Genomic DNA, 17,978 nt, shown 5'->3' on the forward strand with positions numbered 1-17,978 from the left:
AAATGCTGTTGTCAATAAAAGTCAACATTGTACTGAAATAACTTTTCAAAGGCAAACATGTCTCACATTTAGACTGTATTAAATTTACTTGGCTAATTATTAAAGAACTATGCATGAGGTAAATAATAATTTACAATGAACAGGGGGAATCTAGTTGATAAATTGTAATCTTAGAGCAGACCAGGTGAACCAGACACTAACAGGGACTGCAGCTGTGAAGCTTCAGTTTGTCTTCAGCTATCTGTTATGCTTCTCTGGGATATAGCAGTCATCACAGAAATACCTGGAGTCAGGCAGGTAAGTCTTGGAGCCACTCTGCAGAATTCTGCTGTGCCTCTGCACGATGTCCCAAGACTTCCTGCAGAATAGCGTTACAAGCAGTAGAGAACCTGCAGTGGGAATTCAAGGTAGGCCATACTTCTATGCAGAATTTGGTGAACCATTTACAAATTCAGGATCTGCTGCCTGGGTATGTATGTCCAAATATGTATACATGTGTATCCTATTTAACTTCAGTCAGGATGACTGAAGCACCTCAGTCAGGATGACAGCTGGACACAGTTTCCTCAATTTCCAAAAAAAAAAAAAAAAAGGAAGTCAGTTCACCTGGACAATCCTCATTAACGTGGGATGAACTTCTCTTAGAAAGTCTCTACTTCCCTACTTCCTCATTTTCTGTTTATCTTTCTTATCCTTTGATAATATAGGAAACTTAGAATCAAAGCTACATGGGCTAGATCTGGACCTAAGTGAATGTCCAAAGTCACCTAGTAACCTTGTGAGAAAGCTTTGCCTCCTAAGACCTTTTTGTAGTGCCTTATCTTCAAATACTTTCATCTTGCTGAAAAAAATTTATAGTGATAGAAGGAAAAAGAAAGCAGCAGACTCATAATTTTGCTAAAGAGGTTGCTTTAGTTAGGTTGCCCTTGAATTATTTGAATGCCAGAAAAAACAAAAAAATAGATAATACTATCAAATTGCAGTATTTAAATAATGTTAACTCAGAAAGCCACAGAAGTAATAAAGTTCAAGAACTAAGGTAAAACCTTTTCAATTCATCCAAACTGCTTGGGTGTAGAGACTCTTCAATCCCTGAGAGACCTCACTGTAAGCACAACACGAGACATATGCTGTAATAGTTAAGCAATGTGGAGTGAATTAGGGTTAAACTGGAAACCTTAATTGAGTATTCTCATTACTAGTCATGGGTCATAGCCAGGCCTGTAATGTTATTTAAATATAAGGTTTGTGGGTTTGATTCCATGACCCTTTTCCAAGGGAAGTAATGGGATTTAAGCACCAGAGAATGCTTCTTGCAGTGTGTAAGGCATATGATGTATGTCAAATAGCATTTCCATTACACATTGTGATAGTATCAATCATTTCTTTATTTTTGGAGAGTTTCTGGGGATTCCAATGTGTTTTTGCCATTTATGGATACTGGTATATTCAACAGCACTGGAAGACTGCTTAGCGAAAAGTCAAGTGGGTTATTTGTGTGTGTTAGAGATGGATAGAAGCATGTTGTTTAGATATTTCAACTTTAAAATGTTTATTCTGAATATTTTAAGAAGAGCAGAAGGGTAAAATCTTTCTTAGGCCTAAAGAATTGGACACAAAGCTGTCAAGCACAAAGACTATAAGCTGCATAGCCAAGGCAAAGACACTTCAAGCAACATTTGTATTGTTAAATGTATGTATTATAACCATTCAGGGAGTGAACATGCGCCAACAGCCAAATGGTGCAGAGAATGTGTATCCACATCATTCAGTCTGGTGCTTTCTAGATGTCACACTGCGTAGCAATTAGCACTGGTCTCCTACAGGCATTGTGTGCCTGTTGCCTGAAAGACATCATTATCCATTTATGTGAGTTATTTTTGTTTTAATTGTCTAAAACAATTTGTGGACCACTCTATAACAATCCCAGAGGTGTTTTGGTGGCGTGGATCTGAGGATATACATGACATGCCTTGGAGGACTGCCTGTGTTGGAGAAGACAAGGGCAGGGACAGCCATATACCCTAGAGTCTTACCCATCCTGCTTTTTGGGAAGGATTCTTGAGCTGAACTATCCATTAAGACAGGTTTTGTGTTGGATGAAGAGCTAGTTCACTCCAAAAAAAAAATCACAAGTAAGAATTAATATTTAGGCAATGTTAATGATAAGGGAGTAGACTTAAAATTAAATTTTGGAGGACGTTATCTGACATTGTATCTCTCTGATTTGCTGTATCTCCCAAGATTTGCTATAGAAGTATAGAAATAGGCAAGCGCATCACTCAGAGATTAGGGGCAACCAGTAGATCATGCTGACCTGTGCTGGTGCCCTTTCATATTTTGCATCTTGCTCCGTGAAATCATCAACACAAGATAATAAATCTGGAACTAATAAATGGCCTGGAAACAGGACTTTGAGTTGATTACATGTTGTTTGCAACTTTTCAATAGATTTTGCAATAAAAACTTATTTTCTGGTATTTTCAGGAGAAAAACTATTCATAAAAATGCTGAGGACAGTAATGAAATACAGCCATGAGTTCATGTTTCCTATACAAATGTTCAATCTTCAATTAATTTGAATGACTACAGAGATCACAATTTCTAAGTTTCCTAAAAAGTGTTCCAGAGTAGAAAAGCACATCTGGTGTCACTCAGCTCTCAAAAGATCAGCCAGTGATTGCTCTACAGAGAAGAGCGTGACCTGCCAGGAGCAATCCCATCATCCGTAAAGGAATCCTCCACAGATTTCAGTAGCTTCCAAGGGGGTAAATTATTTTTCCTCCTCTGGTCCCTGTGTCTCCTGCATTGCCTTCAGAGCTGGTAGCTCACAGCACGCTCAGAAATATCCATAACTGTGAACCAGCTTAAGAACTGAGCGACACAAATATTTATGTTGACCTTGTCAAAACACAGGGAGAGAGAGATATAAAGACATGGCAGACTTCCTGAATTATTCTCATCTTTCTGAGAAATGCAAAAAAGCCTTGCTGTCTGGTAGCCTTTGTAATTTCACCGCAAGAAAGCCTAGAGTCTAGAGATTTGCCTGTTTTCCTTTGTTGTGTGGAATCCAGCCATATTGTAGTTGCATTTATTCATAACAAAATCAGCATTTTTCCTTCGTGGCTGATTCTCAAGAAAACTGTGAGCCTTCTACAGTGTTGGAGTATGAATCTGCGTCTATATGTATTCATGCTTTACAGAGCGGGGCCCCTGCCAGTAAAAACACACTGGCAGTAGTTCAGAGACATAAAAGAGTGGGTAAAAGGGGAAAGACAAGATCTCTCTGTAAACTCACCTGTGCCTACCACATCAGCCTCAGCAGCAGAGCGCTTCTCAACACCTGGCTGGCTGTGGCCGACAGACACTTCCTGCTAGTGGTTAATATTAGCTCTAGCTCTGCTCTCCGCTGCGGCGCTGAAGACGTGGTTGAAGCTGTGGTGCTGGTACATAGTACAGAGACTGATGCAATACATTGTGGGATTCTTGGCATCCCACAAAAAAGGAGGAATCCATGGGAGCAGCAAATTAAAAAACCAAGCAAACAAACAAAGATGTAGGAAAAGAAAGCAACTTTCTTCCCTCGGTAAAAAAACACTAATCCATGGGAAACAGCATATTAAAAACAACAACAAACAAACAAGAGGCAACACTCATAGGAGCAAATTACTTTGTTGCAAATTAAGTCTTTAAAAAGTTAGTAATACCAGATTTATGACTGCATCTGCAACCTCCACTGAATTCTTCTTGGGTGTAGATATTTACTATACATTTTTCTTATTGCTACCTATTCTTTCCTTATTGTTACCTATAAGGACAAATAGAGAGGAAAAATGTTGACAGCAGCCACTTAGCCAGGCAGTGGTAGAGGTCAACCTATGCCATAATTCTCCCAGTAATAGAGCTGGTGCTTAGTCTACTGCTCTGATGTCATCATGGAGGTGCTTTAACAAAATTGTCGATATATTAATTGCAGAATTACAGAATGGCTGAGGTTGGAAGGGACCTCTGAAAATCATCTAGTCCAACCCCCCTGTCGAGCAGGATCACCTAGAGCACATTGCACAGGATGGCATCCACATGGGTTTTCAATATCTCCAGAGAAGCAGACTCCACAACCTCTTTGGATGACCTGTCCCAGTGCTCTGTCACCTCACAGTAAAGAAGTGCCCCCTCATATTGAGCCAGAACCTCCTGTGCTTCAGTTTGTGTCCGTTGCCTCTCGTCCTGTCACTGGCAAAACTGAAACTGCTCCATCCCCTCGACACCCTCCCCTCAGATATTTATACACATTGATGAGGTCTCCCCTCAGTCTTCTCTCTTCCAGGCTAAACAGGCTCAGCTCTCTCAGCCTGTCCTCATACAACAGGTGCTTCAGTCCCCTAATCATCTTAGTAGCACTCTTCTGAACTTGTTCCAGTAGTTCCATGTCCCTCGTATACCGGGGAGCCCAGAACTGGACACAATACTCCAGGTATAGCCTCACCAGAGCTGAGGGGCAGGATCACCTCCCTTGACCTGCTGGCAACACTCTTCCGAATGCACCCCAGGATACCGTTGGCCTTCTTGGCCACAAGGGCAGGTCAGCCCCCAGCCTGTACTGGTACATGAGGTTATTCCTACCCAGGTGCAGGACCCTGCACTTGCCCGTGTTGAACTTCATGAGGTTCCTCTCGGCCCATCTCTCCAGGCTGTCAAGGTCCCTCTGAATGGCAGCACAGCCCTCTGGGGTATCAGTCACTCCTCCCAGCTTTGTGTCATCAGCAAACTTGCTGAGGGTGCACTCCGTTCCATCGTCCAGTTTGTTGATGCATACGTTGAACAACACTGGACTGAGTAGTGACCCCTGGGGAACACCACTAGCTACAGGCCTCCAGCTAGATTCTGCACCACTAAGCACAACCCTCTGAGCTCTTCCATCCAGCCAATTGCCTATCCACCTCACCATCCACTCATCTAGGCCACGCTTCCTGAGCTTGTCTGTGAGGATGCTATGGGAGACAGTGTCGAAAGCCTTGCTGAAGTCAAATTAGACCACATCCACCGCTCTCCCCTCATCTACCCAGCTAGTCATCTCATCATAGAAGGCTATCAAATTAGTTAAACATGATTTCCTCTTGTTCAATCCACGCTGGCTACTCCTGATCACCTGCACTTGTTTTTATTTTATATTTGTCCATTTACTTATTTGATATTCACAGATAAGTCTGTCCGTACATTAGGACTCTCCTACTGAAGTTTCAAACTCTTTTAATCATTTGTTCAGCATTACCCTGAAATGGAAGCAGTGAAGTTTGCCTATAAATGTGTAGCTTGCAACCATAAGTGCACTAAAATGAGTTAAAAGAAAGAACATTAAGTGTTAACAGGAATAACATTGGATCTTATTTATGAAGATTGCATCAGATCATCAGGAAAAAGGGAAAGGAAAAAAAAAAAGGAAAAGGAAAAAAAAAAGAAAAGAAAAATAAGAAAGGAAAAAAACCAGATGGTTTTAGTTAAAAGTCCATTTGGTAACTAAAGGCAACAAGTGGAAATAATTTAAAAATAAGAGTAACAAATGAGAGGGATGGAAATCTGCTTTGTGATTTCTCTTCAATTAAGCAATTGATAAGGGAAGCTGAAGACAACAGACGCTATCCAGAGCTGGCAAGACCAAAGACAGGAAGAGAGGTTTTTTTAAGTATATCAGGAACAAATTAAATGATAGTAGCAATAGTAGTAGCGTGCTTCTAATCTATGTTTGGAAACAAGCAGAATGATACATGATCACATGTTGTTGATAGTCTACTTTCTGAGCCTTTAGTGGTTCAGGAGGACATGAAACAACTCTTTTTGAAATCAGCAGGCCTGGATAACTTTGACTAGGGCATCTTAAAGTGAAGCTGATGCAGTCTCTGGTTTCCTGGTGTTTCCTTTTAGTTTTACAATAATGGGGAAATTACAGATGACTGGGAAAATGTTAATTCTGTGCCAATATTTTCTGAGAACAAACAAGACAATGCAAAGGTAGGCTGAAAGCTAACCAGCCATTTGTATCAAAAACAGACATCTCCATAAATCAATGGAGGTTAAACACTAGGACTACAATTAATGACATGTTGATACGGAAACAGCTCTTATCTAACAAAACTGACATTTGCATATGCCAGAAAACTGACTGATTAAAGAGACTGTATAGCTTGAATATACTCAAGAAATGTTTGCAAAGGTTTTTAGTAGCACATAATATTCTACATAAAATAAAATAAAATGTGCTCTCTGCAATATCAAAGTACATTTTTGGATGGATTAAAGAGCCATTTTCCTGACAGCTATTTAACTTTTTTTTTTTTTTTCCATAAGTGTACTTTGTCAAGCAATAGGTCTTCTTTCAGAGAGATTTGTAAAAAAAAAAAAAAAAAAATCCAATTTATTTCTCAGTAAAATGGGGTTGAATTTAAAGTTTCCAAATCACACAAAGTTTGGCAGACTAGTAAATATCTAGCCATGGCTGGATGCTTTTCAAGATGACCCTTTAACATGAACTGATTGCAGACAACTGGGTGATATTTGTGACTTTACAATTCACAGGAAACAAGGAAGGCCATCTTAAATCCTGTAAAAGTAGTCATTTTTTTGTTGTTGTTGCTGATAATGCACAAGGTATTTATGTTACCATTGTGGTGGTTTTACCCTGCTGGGCAGCTGAGCTCCACCACACCACTCTCTCACCCCCCCTCCTCAAAATGAAAGGGGAGAAAATATGATGCAAAGGGCTCAAAGGTTGAGATAAGGACAGGGAGATCACTCAGTAATTGTCATCAAGGGCAAACCAAATTCAGCATAAGGAGATTAATATAATTTATTGACTATTGCTAACAAGCTAGAACAGTGAGAAAGCAACAGCAAACTAAAAACACGTTCCCCCATCCATCCTCTTCTGCAGGGGAATGGAGAATGGGAGCTGCCGTCAGTCCCTGACGCTTTGTCTCTGCTGCTCCCTCACGGTCCCTCTCTGCCCCTGCTCCATGGGGTCCCTCCCACGGGATGCCGTCCTGCCCGAACTGAGCCTGCGGGGGCTGCCCACAGGCTGCAGCTCTTCAGGAACTGCTCCCACACGGCTCCGTCCCACGGGGTCCATCCCCCAGGAGCAAACTGCTCCAGCACGGGTCCCTCATGGGTGTCAGCTCCCCCCAGACCCCCTGCTCCTGCGTGGGCTCCTCTCCACGGGCTGCAGCTCTGGCCCGGGGCCTGCTTCTGCAAGAAGAAAGGTATATGACAGCTCCTCCATATTTTTTTTCTCTTCTCTTTTCAGTCTGTCTGTCTTAGTCTAATGGTGGCAGTCTGGCATATCAAACCAGGATGGTCCCTCAGACCTTAGTGTATGCATCTAACATTGCATATCCATCAGCACTGCACTTGAACCACGTAGCAAATTTCCTACTAAAACAGATAGATAAATAAATAAGTAGATAATATAAAGAAACAGACAAAACAAACAAATGAAAAACCCTATGCACTTCTATGGAAGAATGACTACTGCAGATTCTTGTAGAATTTAGTGAGTGGGTTTGTCATCATGTAGTGTACGTCTCTGCAAGAAGTCCATGACCAAACAAACCCAGGCTCCCTTTATGGTCAATGGAAAGCCATTCAGTACTGTAGGAGTTTAGGAAGTGGTTTCATCTCCTGAAGCACACCTATATGTGGGTAGATAAACTGAACCATAAGCTCCACTGACTCAACTGGCTATCATGGGAGGCCAGACAGCCAGCTCAGGTCTACCTCCTACAATGGCATATTTGATGAATCCTACCTTTCGTGGTCTCACAGATCTTCCCTTAATGCTATTGCTGAAGACTTTGCTGTAGGTAGCATATAGAGCCAAACTGAATGTAGTGCTGTGGCATGTGTTGCTATGTCTGTTACTTCATTAAATTAGCTCTCTCTCTCTCTCTCTCTCTCTGACACAGCCAAACAAACCATTTCAACACATGCAGAGGACTTCATCACATTAGAAACTTTGGCCATGCTGGGGGAAGAAGGGCTTATATTTCAATCATTGCACTATCTGTTTCAGATAAGAAGTTATTTAAAAATTAAACTTTCTACCTTCACACAGCTCTACCTGACACTTGTTTCTTTCTCCGCTCGTCTGATCATGAAGTTAAGGATTTACACTCAGAATTCCTGCCAAATGCACATGACAATGTGATGATGTAATATAATTTCCTCTCCATGGCCCATATGTGCTAAGGCAGAGACTATGCAGATAAGCTGTATTTATGGGATAGTGACAATATTTCCTAAAACAAAGCAATATTTTTCTGCTTGTGCCAGGCTCTATGTCATTACCACATCTTTCAAGCAATATTTCCCTAACCTCATGATTAGTAGGGTGAATATGAGTGAGTGCTTCAAGGGACTAACTACTCTCAGTCAGAGCCAGTCATAGCAAAACTCCATCACATTTCATTCATGTTTACAAAGAGAGAATACAGCAATCACATAATCTGTGGTTGATCTTAGATATTTAGCTCTGCTACATGTGCTCAGACCCACCTGAGAGGCCTCTGTCAATCAGGCATCATTCTTTTCCACCAGTGCAGCTGGAGGAAGGCTTTGCCTGGTTCCCAAGTGTGAGGTCACAATAGGGGGACAAGACCAAAAGTTTGTGAGTCCTGGTTCAAGTCCCAGGGACTGCTGAGAAAAGAGTGTTTTGCTGCTGTCTCCAGTGCTGTTTCCTGTCAGCTACTCTACAGTAGGTATGAAAATCATAGAGCAAACAGAAAGAATAGACTGAGGATTTGGTGTGTAAATCTCTTCTGAGACCTTAGCCTTCCTGCATGTGCAGTTCGGTCTCCAGAGATAGGTTAGGTAATCAACTTCAGTCTTAAAAAACACGTAAGCAAACATCATCTGTTGTGATCTATCTCTAACCTTAAGCCCACCTCAGTGATGTCCAAAATCCCTTTCAGTATTCTGTCTGTGATTTTAAGGATGTCTTTTATGCAACAAAACTACTCTGTAAATGGCAGATTCTTCAGGGCACTCCAAATCCTTAATGTTGCTCTGGGGAAGCAGAGCAATTATAAATTGCTTTAGCTTGCTTTGTAGCTGCTTTGTGTCTCTGGGGTAGTGCAAATTATGTGACGCATTTTCTCTTGCAAAGCCTATGGCATACTAATGGTAGGTGTAAGAGTAAATATTCTCTCCTGGGAGAAGGCAACAGAAACAATCATGCCCAGAAAGCTTCTATTGCACTGATGGGCACTGGGCATAGTATTAGCTGTGGAAGCAGGAATATATATTTTATAGAGTTTTCCAAATAATTTGCCAAATGTCTCACTTTAGGTAAGAATGGGTACAGAAATGCTACTCGATGTGTGAGGACTAGCACGTGTGTGGTTTAAGGGATAAGCTGTGGAAAAAACTGTTTCATCAAGAGCTAGATTTGGGACTTAAATGCCCACTACAACTCCTTGTTCCATGCTGTAATAGGATTTCACATTTCTTGAGCCTGCAGCCCAAGATCACAAGAAGTTCATGCATATGAAACATCTGTTTTATCATTCATGACAATAACTCAAACAACAGATAATTTTCTCCAGCACTTCCTTCACCGTGCTTCTCCATAGGAAAGTACAGTGGAAACAGCTATCCCTCAGTAAGCATATCCCACATGCAGCTCCCAGGAATGCTTGAAGAGGAGATGGCAAAAGAAATGCAGGCTTTGGGCTTTTTGGTACGTGTGCTGCCATTTTGACTTTTTCTAAAACAGACCTTTAAAGAAAAGCCAGGAGAGGATTCATGGACATCAATATATTTAATATCTTATTCCTTTTCAGAATTTCTCCTCTTTCTGTTTTCAAGAAGAGTGTGTAAATAAGGGGCATGGATAATTGAACACAACGGGTTGATAGCTGTTGCCATTTGATGGCACAACTCTTTCTTAGGCATCTGGTTCTCCAGACAAGTGCAACACTGAGTTTACTCTCCAGTTTCCTCACAGAAACAATGATCTTACAACATTTTCTTCTTTGTAACTTCATCCTAGTGAGAATGAGTTGGTAAATGATCCCAGTTCCCCCAGTTTCCAGACTGGAGGTGAAACACAGCCTGTGCTGGTAACGGCTGGCAATTACATACATCAGACAGATGGTCCACGAGGACATGCAAGAGGTAGAAACTAGGTCAGTTTACTAAGGATGCAGATAAAAGAATTGCTGGAGCATGTATGGACAAAATCATAAAGCCTAAAGCAAAAAATGAACAACTGGCAAGGGACATGAGAGGTAACAGAGAGTGTCCTATTAATATTTCAGCAGAGAGGAAGACCAAGGGAGAAGCTGGTCCTCCACTTAGTGAGAAAGGAAACCTAATAATGCCTAGAGGGCTGAAGAGGTTAATGCCCTTCACATCTCAGCCTTCACTAAAACATGCTATGAGCCAATGACTAATACACTAACACCCATGAGTGGGAAGAAAGAATTCAGCCTACAATAAGCAAAAGGCAGACTAAGGGTGTTCTTTGAAAAGATGGAATTTTTGTTCAAATCAGAGAGATGGCTACAGCCAGCCAGCCACCATCTTGAAGAATATGTGAGGCTTAAGAGAGAAAAAGGTAGACATGGGACTGTTGATGCAGAGGAAAAAGAAAGTGCTAAGAAATTATTAACCTATCAGTCTGCCTTTGACGCCTAAAGACATATTGATACAAAAAGTAGAACAGACCATTTCCAAATACTTTAAGATCAGAACGAGCTTGGCAACACCAAGCATATGTTGTTCTGAAACAAAACATGGTTAGAAGAATGCTAGATCTGTGACAGAACTTGAGGATATGGGAGACAGAGTATGTACCACAGAAGATGACGAAGTTGCTGTGATGTGATTTGACCATGGTAAAACTTCTGGCACTGTCTTACATGAAATTTGCCAAAATGAGTTGGGAATTTAGGCCAGATTAAAATACATTAGTGTGGTGGTTATCTGGTAGGAGAGTTATCCTTGAGGGGGGGGAAGGGAGGTGATATCCATGCTGCTCTCTTGCTCTGGAAGAATATCTGGAGTGGGGCTTCTGGGATCTTTCAAAATCTTCCTTTGTGAGCTACATCTGCTGATTATGCAAGTCTGGGTTTAAAAACAAAACGAAACTGGAGATAGCCTGTGAAAGAGTCATTTCACAGGGGAGTTCAGGACAATACTAGGCATGGGGTTGGCTCAGGATCCTCAGTTGTATTGGCAACACTGGCTTTTTTTTTTTCCTCCGAGGATAAGGAAACAGGATTAACCTGCCTTTACCATAGGAAGACTAGCACAGGGAAATAACAGCAGGGAAGAGAAGTAAGGTCTTGCATGTGTGTAAACAGGAGGTCTCCTTCTAGTCCCAGTGATATTCCAGGTTTTGGGCAGCTCATAAATTAAAGCAGGGTAGTAGAGATGATCAGGGAGCTGGAAATTGTGATGCCCAAGCAAAGAGTGGGAGAATCAGGAAAGGAGAGAAGGCTGCAGCAGAGAAAATGATTGTTGTCTTGAAACAGGTTAAATGCTTCAATAAAAAGGAAAGAAATAATTCTTCCCCTGTGTCCAAGGAATAGTGGACTTATGCTGCAGCAAGAGACATTTAAGTCAGACATTAGACTTAATGTTCTAGCTCTGAGAACAGTGAAGGCCTGGAGTAATTTGCTGGAGGGTGGCTGGAAGGAAGAGCCTCGATCCCTGGAGGCTATTAAGACAAGGTTAGACAAACATCTGTCAGGAAGAGTTTAGTTAATATGGTTTGTGCCTTGAAGCAAGGGAGGTCCCCATGTGTCTCTTCCAGCCCTTCTTTCCCTCTGACTGTGCCTCAGACGTATTCCCTTGCCTCCCTCCCTCTCACATTACCCTTCTTCAGCTTCTGTGTCCACTTGCTAGAGGCTCAGTGCCTTAGCCTTGCAAATAGCCCAGGTCTTTCCCTGCTCCAACAGCCGACAAGCCTGGGGTCCTGAAGAAGGAGAGGGGTTGTAGTGACTCCCACCCAAGGAGGTCCCTTGCCAGAAGCTGCACTCCAGCACTGCACTGATCCCTATGGGATGCAAGCCCTCTCTATCACCTGGCTGGACACATCCCCTAGGTACATCTGATCCAGCATGTGGTGAATGAATAAAGCTAAGAGACTTTTAACACATTAAAGATTTCCTAATTTGGACACCTTACTTCTGGTCTCAGCAGCCACCATGAGGCCTGAAATGGATCAGAGATTTTTTTCTTGAGGTGCCTCTGGGAAGTGACACACGATGGGGACAACACTCCCCTCTCTGCAAAGAGAAAGGTGGCTTTCCTGGGAGACCCCTCACCTTCATGGCCACCAACAACTTGAAGTAACTGAAAATAAAGAAAACTAGCTACCTACAAGGGTATTCAGGTGTGGGGGCGAGCTGTGCATTTTCCTGGCTCCATGCTGATTCCTGCTCAGTGAGGTGCTGGGAGTGCAGCCAGCCAGTCACTCGTGGGCTGCCACTAGGAGGTAAGGACATCATGGCAGAGAGATGCATTTGAGACTGAAAAGGTAAACAGATCAGGTTGAAAAAGGCAGCAGAAAAAAAATATTACCAAATCAAGCTGGAATTTAATGGTCAAAAATGACCACTGTTGCTTGAAATTCCAGGTTCTTCCTTTAAAGCTGAGCACTTGCACTTGTTCTGAGAGGTGTTCCTGTGAGGTGCCCCAAAGGACAAGTATGAGATGTGAGGGACACGTTGTGATAAACAGAATGGAGGTCAGGTAGTAAGAGTGGGAATGATGGAGAGCAGCCCCCATGGAGCTGAAGACCCCTGTGGGAAGAGGGAGGACAGCTTCACTGAAGCTAAAATAGTTCCTACTGTATTGTAGACTGAAGGGATTGAAACTGTGTTATGATAGGCTCTAAACAACAGTCCTTAGCTCTGCAAACCTATCGACTATAGCTGGTGACCCAGCAGAAAGGAACAACTGTCTCAAGTAGGACTGGAGTAGGAACAGAGTGAGAAAGGCCCTTTGATTCACTACTCAGTCCCCAAAGTCCTTGGCCTATGATACCCAAAGTCAAGCTAGACCCTACTGGACTGTGAGACAGCAAACTTCTCCCTTGTCAGGTAAGGAGTAGGTATCATGACAGTATTAGGGAAGAAAATGAATTTGTGGAACATGGTGAAGAGTTTTCATTTTTGGCATCTCACAGTGTTACTAACATCAAACTGAATTCCTACTTGTGAATAATAGGTGCAACCATCTCAGTAAAACTGGATGTTTTTCAAGGCAGATGGATGTACGTTTCATTTTCAGCTTTCCTTTAAAACAAATAAACAAACAAACATGCTGGCTACATTTTTTTTTCCAGTTATGGAGTGTACAGATTTTACACTCTATTTTTATTTTATTTATTTATTTATTTATTTATTTATTTATTTTGGTGCTTAAAACCAGGAATAACTAATGCAGCCTCAGGAGCAGTCCTATGAATCCAACGTGGGGATCTTCTCCTCATTCCTTCCCCATTCTTTTGCTGTGTCTGTCTCCCTCAGTGTCCTGAAACAAGTCCTCCTCCTCCAGATTCCCTTCAGGAAGCCTGCCCTGGCTGAATGTGTGCAGGCCAGAAGTTGCTCGTGGACTCAACAATTTCAGGCGTGATTAAAGGGAGATGGACCAAAGCCATGTTAAAGAGAAAGAAGTACTGCCAGACCCTGTGAACCATTTTATTGCTTGATGTAAGAAGAAAAACATTTACTGTTTCCTTTGGTTGAGTGTTCCCAGGCCCACAAGAAAGCCACTTGCAGCCACAGGGGAACTGCCCGCTTCCTGCTCTTGGATCAAGGTAGACATCAACAGTTGGGCCTTGACCAACCCTTTTTCTGAGTGCGTGGGCTCAGGGCCTTCTTCCAGGGCAGCCAGTTCTGCTCCTTTTCCTCAGGTGGAAAGCAAGCCTGTATCATCCCGTCTGCACCAAATGTTGACAGGAGAAAGATGTTGGATGAAGAAGGCTAGAAGTAAACGGTGATTCTTCTCTGTGGTTGCCTCAGAAGAGGGTGGAAAGTTTTATCTCACAAGGCAGGGATGGAGCAAGGTGGACATTGACCACAAAGGACAGAGCTGAGGGAAGTGACCTGCTCTGATACATTACCTCTTATGTCCCATTCCTTTTCTTTACCTCAGGACTGCCTTTTGTGTTGGCAAAGAATGATGTTTCAAGTGAAATCAGAAAACAAAATCACAACGCTTCCAATTTAGTAAAACTGATTACTAATGCTAACAGGAATTGCAGTCAACACTCTCCGGGACATGAAATGTAGTTTATTATCTTCATTACCATCTCAGTAAAATACTTCAGATGCAATTATCAGTGGTAATGAAAACATATATCCTGAATGTTCACCATAGGTCTCTTCTCAGGTCTCCTCTAAAACAGTCCATATCAGAACCTCATTTTTATTCACCTTCCTGAGGCAGAACCTGTATATATACACTGGTAAGTTACTCAGTCCTGACATTTTGAAAGAGTCCAGGTGAGAATTTGTGAGGGATATAATATTTTGCTTCTGAAGGTGGTACTGTGAAAGTGGATACCTTTGTTTTCGTCTGTTTTGGTTCTATAACCAAGACTGCATTCAGAAAAAAATATTGATGTGTGCTGGGAGGAGAGGAGACTTAAAGTGCTGCTTGCAAAAATAAAAAATAAAAACACAAGAACCTGAGAGCATGCGGACTGCCTGTGCCTAAAGTAAAAGTATTTTTGTGAGCACTACATCAATAAAGCCGCTTTCCCTGCAGATTTGTGTCTGATGGCTGACTGCAAACTCCAGCTGAAGTTGTTTTCCTGCTGTTGGTTGTCTGAGAGGTCTCAGCTGTGTGGCTTCTCTGACTTCTAATAGAGCATGAATAAACACTCTGCTTTTCCCAAAGGTGAGATGTTCCTACCTACAGCCTCTCTCTTCCTCAGTGCCTCTTTTCACAAAATGCACAGGAATGCGATCATTTGTGAGATTTTGATCTTTTTGTCAAGTTTGGCTTGATTTTGGCCAAGAGGCTCAAAAATTACTGGGAGGGGACAGAGACAGACATGAACACGTACGAAGTGATTGCATAAGCTCCATTTCCCCAGGAAACCAGGACTGAAAGCCGCTGTGTTGAAAGAGAAACATTTACTAACCAAATACCAAAGGAAACTTTGAATAAAATATTGCCAGAGTTAGAACATAGAATTTGGATACTCAGACCATAGAAGGAAAACAAGTACTTGAATGTTTCATGTTTAAGGTAGGCTGGATCTCTCAAGAGTCTGATCATAACTTTTGATAAGTAAATAAATGGAGACAAGTCATACAAATTTAAAAAAAAAAAAAATGACATATGGGCTAGAAGGTTAGATCTGCATTCCAACAGAAAAATCAAGCCCGTCTGAGATAGGAGATTGTTGTGCTTTATAACATTCATTCTTTTACACTTAATACAATTTCATTGGTTTGTTTTATTCTTTTATTTTATTTTTTTCCAACCAGAGATACTTAAAATGTAACCCAAACTTGGAAATATGCTGACATGTTTATAGTGCTGGGAAGCCTCAGTGTGTGATTGAAAAGGTCAGATTTGATTCCAATCTTACTTAAACCCAATTGGGAGCAACGACACTGGTCACAGTGAATTTCCAGCAGGACTGAAGAGCTTTCCCTCCTCATATGGCCAACTCCATCCCAAGGACTGGAGAATATTGCTGCGTTAGCAGAAGGAAAAAAAAAAAAAAAGCCCCAGAGGAATGAATAGTTGTGTAATTTTGTGGTCGCTGATCTAGAGAATAGAAATACCAGGGTGTAAACATTATCCACAGTGGGTGAAGTCATTTCTTCGAGTGAGTCATAAAATTACTTGTCAAGACCATGATATGAAGCAGGCCAAACTATGGAGGGAGCAGACTGTGCCACTTCAGGAATGTGTGCTGTATTTGCTGGGATTCTTCATCCTTTTATCCTCTCTTAGTTTATTAGTCAATATATTTTCCTCTCTCTTCATGTGCTTCAAGGAGAACATCTGCAGGAGGCAAACCAAAAGGTTAATTCCTCCCCTGCACTTCTCGCATTTGTTCAAATAGTTGAACTAATATTTATGAATAATGCATTGCACCCATGAATGCCACAAATCAACTCTAAGGACTTCATTTTTATACCAGCTGAGGCTCAGACTCAATATATGCTATTAATCTAGCTTCTTTTATTGGTTAGTGAATATTATGTTAATCTTTATTTCCAGAAAACAACTCTTCTACAGCAAGGATTTCTCAGAGCTTGTTCATATTTCTGGCAGGTTTGTGTTTCTCTGTGGCCTGTTCATTTTGATTATTAATTATTCTTGGTGATTGGCATTTTCATTATGTTGTGGTTGTTTGTTTATTTTCTTTTTTCTTCTATTTTTTTAAAAGTTTAAATTAAGAAACCGATATTTATTTCAGAGCAGATATTGAGACATATGGAAAACATTGGGTGCCCTTAAGTGCCATTGCCATTCTCATGAATGCCTGGTACTGGTTCAAAAACATCAAAATATGATTTTGCCCACATATTGGCCACATAAATGTCCAACAGGAAATTATGAAAATTTAAGAATAAATGAACAAAATAGTCAGGCCATTAATTTTGAGGGGAAAATCTAAGAGGAAAAAAAAAGCCATGGAATTATAGAAGAAAATAAAATATTTGAAGTTGCTTGCATCAATCACTGAAGATCTGATATGACTCATATTTATAAATTGATAAAATGTTCTACACTGTCTTTAAATAGGAACTTAAAGAATGTAATATTTCAATGGCTCTTTTTTTTTTTTCACTACTGCCATTCAAACCCTAGATGTTTTCACTCACAGTGGAACAGCTCAACCCCTGTCAGCCAGATTAATACTGCTGAAATCAACAGTCACACAGATTGACACCAGCTGAAGAGCAGTCCTAATAGTCTGAGTCTATTTATGGGGGCTGAAACCACAGTCACGTCTCCCCGAAGGCAGTATTCTCACTTGAATATAAATGGTTTTGGCTGCATGAGTGAATTAAATATTGAGGGTTCCATTTTTCAGATTTGGCTGCAGGCTCTTTGGAGAAATAATCATTCAGTCCTGGAGTCCTGAAGTTCTGCCTCTCAGACTGGTTTACCTGAACCAAATTATATATATATATATTAGCTGTTGGGTCTATTATCAGCCTTAAATGTACATCAGCGTGGGGAAGGCAAACCACAGAATTATGTGTGCTTGCTCAGAAATGGAAACCTGTGTTGAGTAACATTTCAAGGTATCTCACTTCATGGTATTTTTGAAGGGACTGAGGGAATCCACTAGTGGCTTTACCACATTTGCTCATCTCTACGCACAAAATACCAGCTGGTACCTTCTGCATCATGTTACCATGGCTGAACGGGACCAAAGGAGCTCTCGGATCTCTATCTGTATTGTGATTCCTGTTCATTTTCATCTCTGGGAAGACTGCTTAAAAAGCAAAGAGTGATACTGCTGCTGTATTGCAGGTTCTTGCACTGTGTGGTGTCATATCATCTCCAAAGGCTGTGGAAATGAGATGCTCACCTGTGTTGAAGTGGGGCTGGCTGAGTGCTCAGACGCTTGATGCTATCAGGAGTCAGCTAAACCAGATGTTTTCACATTCTTGTTTCTCAAGCTCTTTTGATATTTCAAAGGCACAGGCTTTGAATGCAACAGGATGCAACTCTCCTTCCTATCACCTCAGTAATAATGACAACAGCAATAATAGAAAGTGCAGTTTGACTCCTGCATCTCGTTTCCCATTCCATAACCCGTCTTGAAGGTGGTGGTGTTGCCAGCCTTGCTGCTGTTCTCGGGCCCAGTGGAGCCTCTGCTGTCCTGCAGGTAAATCCTGTGTGAGGGGGGAACCTCCTCCCTTACCCTGCCTGAAACATGGGTACCCTGATAGAAGACTAACATAGCTACTTATTTGGCTTGTTTAAAATGTAGATTCATG

The 17,978-nt window shown here is 41.5% G+C and overlaps 2 long non-coding RNA genes across 2 annotated transcripts; one reads left to right on the forward strand and one right to left on the reverse strand.

The window, feature by feature from the left end:
• Window positions 1–1,712: 1,712 nt before the first annotated feature.
• LOC106043268 (uncharacterized) lies at window positions 1,713–8,746 on the reverse strand. Its single transcript, XR_001211595.3, has 3 exons — window positions 8,545–8,746; window positions 3,299–3,443; window positions 1,713–1,844 (listed from the first exon to the last, which is right to left on the reverse strand). It is a non-coding gene; the product is annotated as an uncharacterized lncRNA (long non-coding RNA).
• LOC136789805 (uncharacterized) lies at window positions 8,647–14,269 on the forward strand. The gene is made up of 3 exons (XR_010828822.1): window positions 8,647–8,747; window positions 13,555–13,816; window positions 13,913–14,269. It is a non-coding gene; the product is annotated as an uncharacterized lncRNA (long non-coding RNA).
• The last annotated feature ends 3,709 nt before the right edge of the window (window positions 14,270–17,978 follow it).

This window comes from Anser cygnoides, chromosome 2, assembly GCF_040182565.1.
Source record: "Anser cygnoides isolate HZ-2024a breed goose chromosome 2, Taihu_goose_T2T_genome, whole genome shotgun sequence".
In the NCBI taxonomy this organism is placed as follows: domain Eukaryota; kingdom Metazoa; phylum Chordata; class Aves; order Anseriformes; family Anatidae; genus Anser; species Anser cygnoides.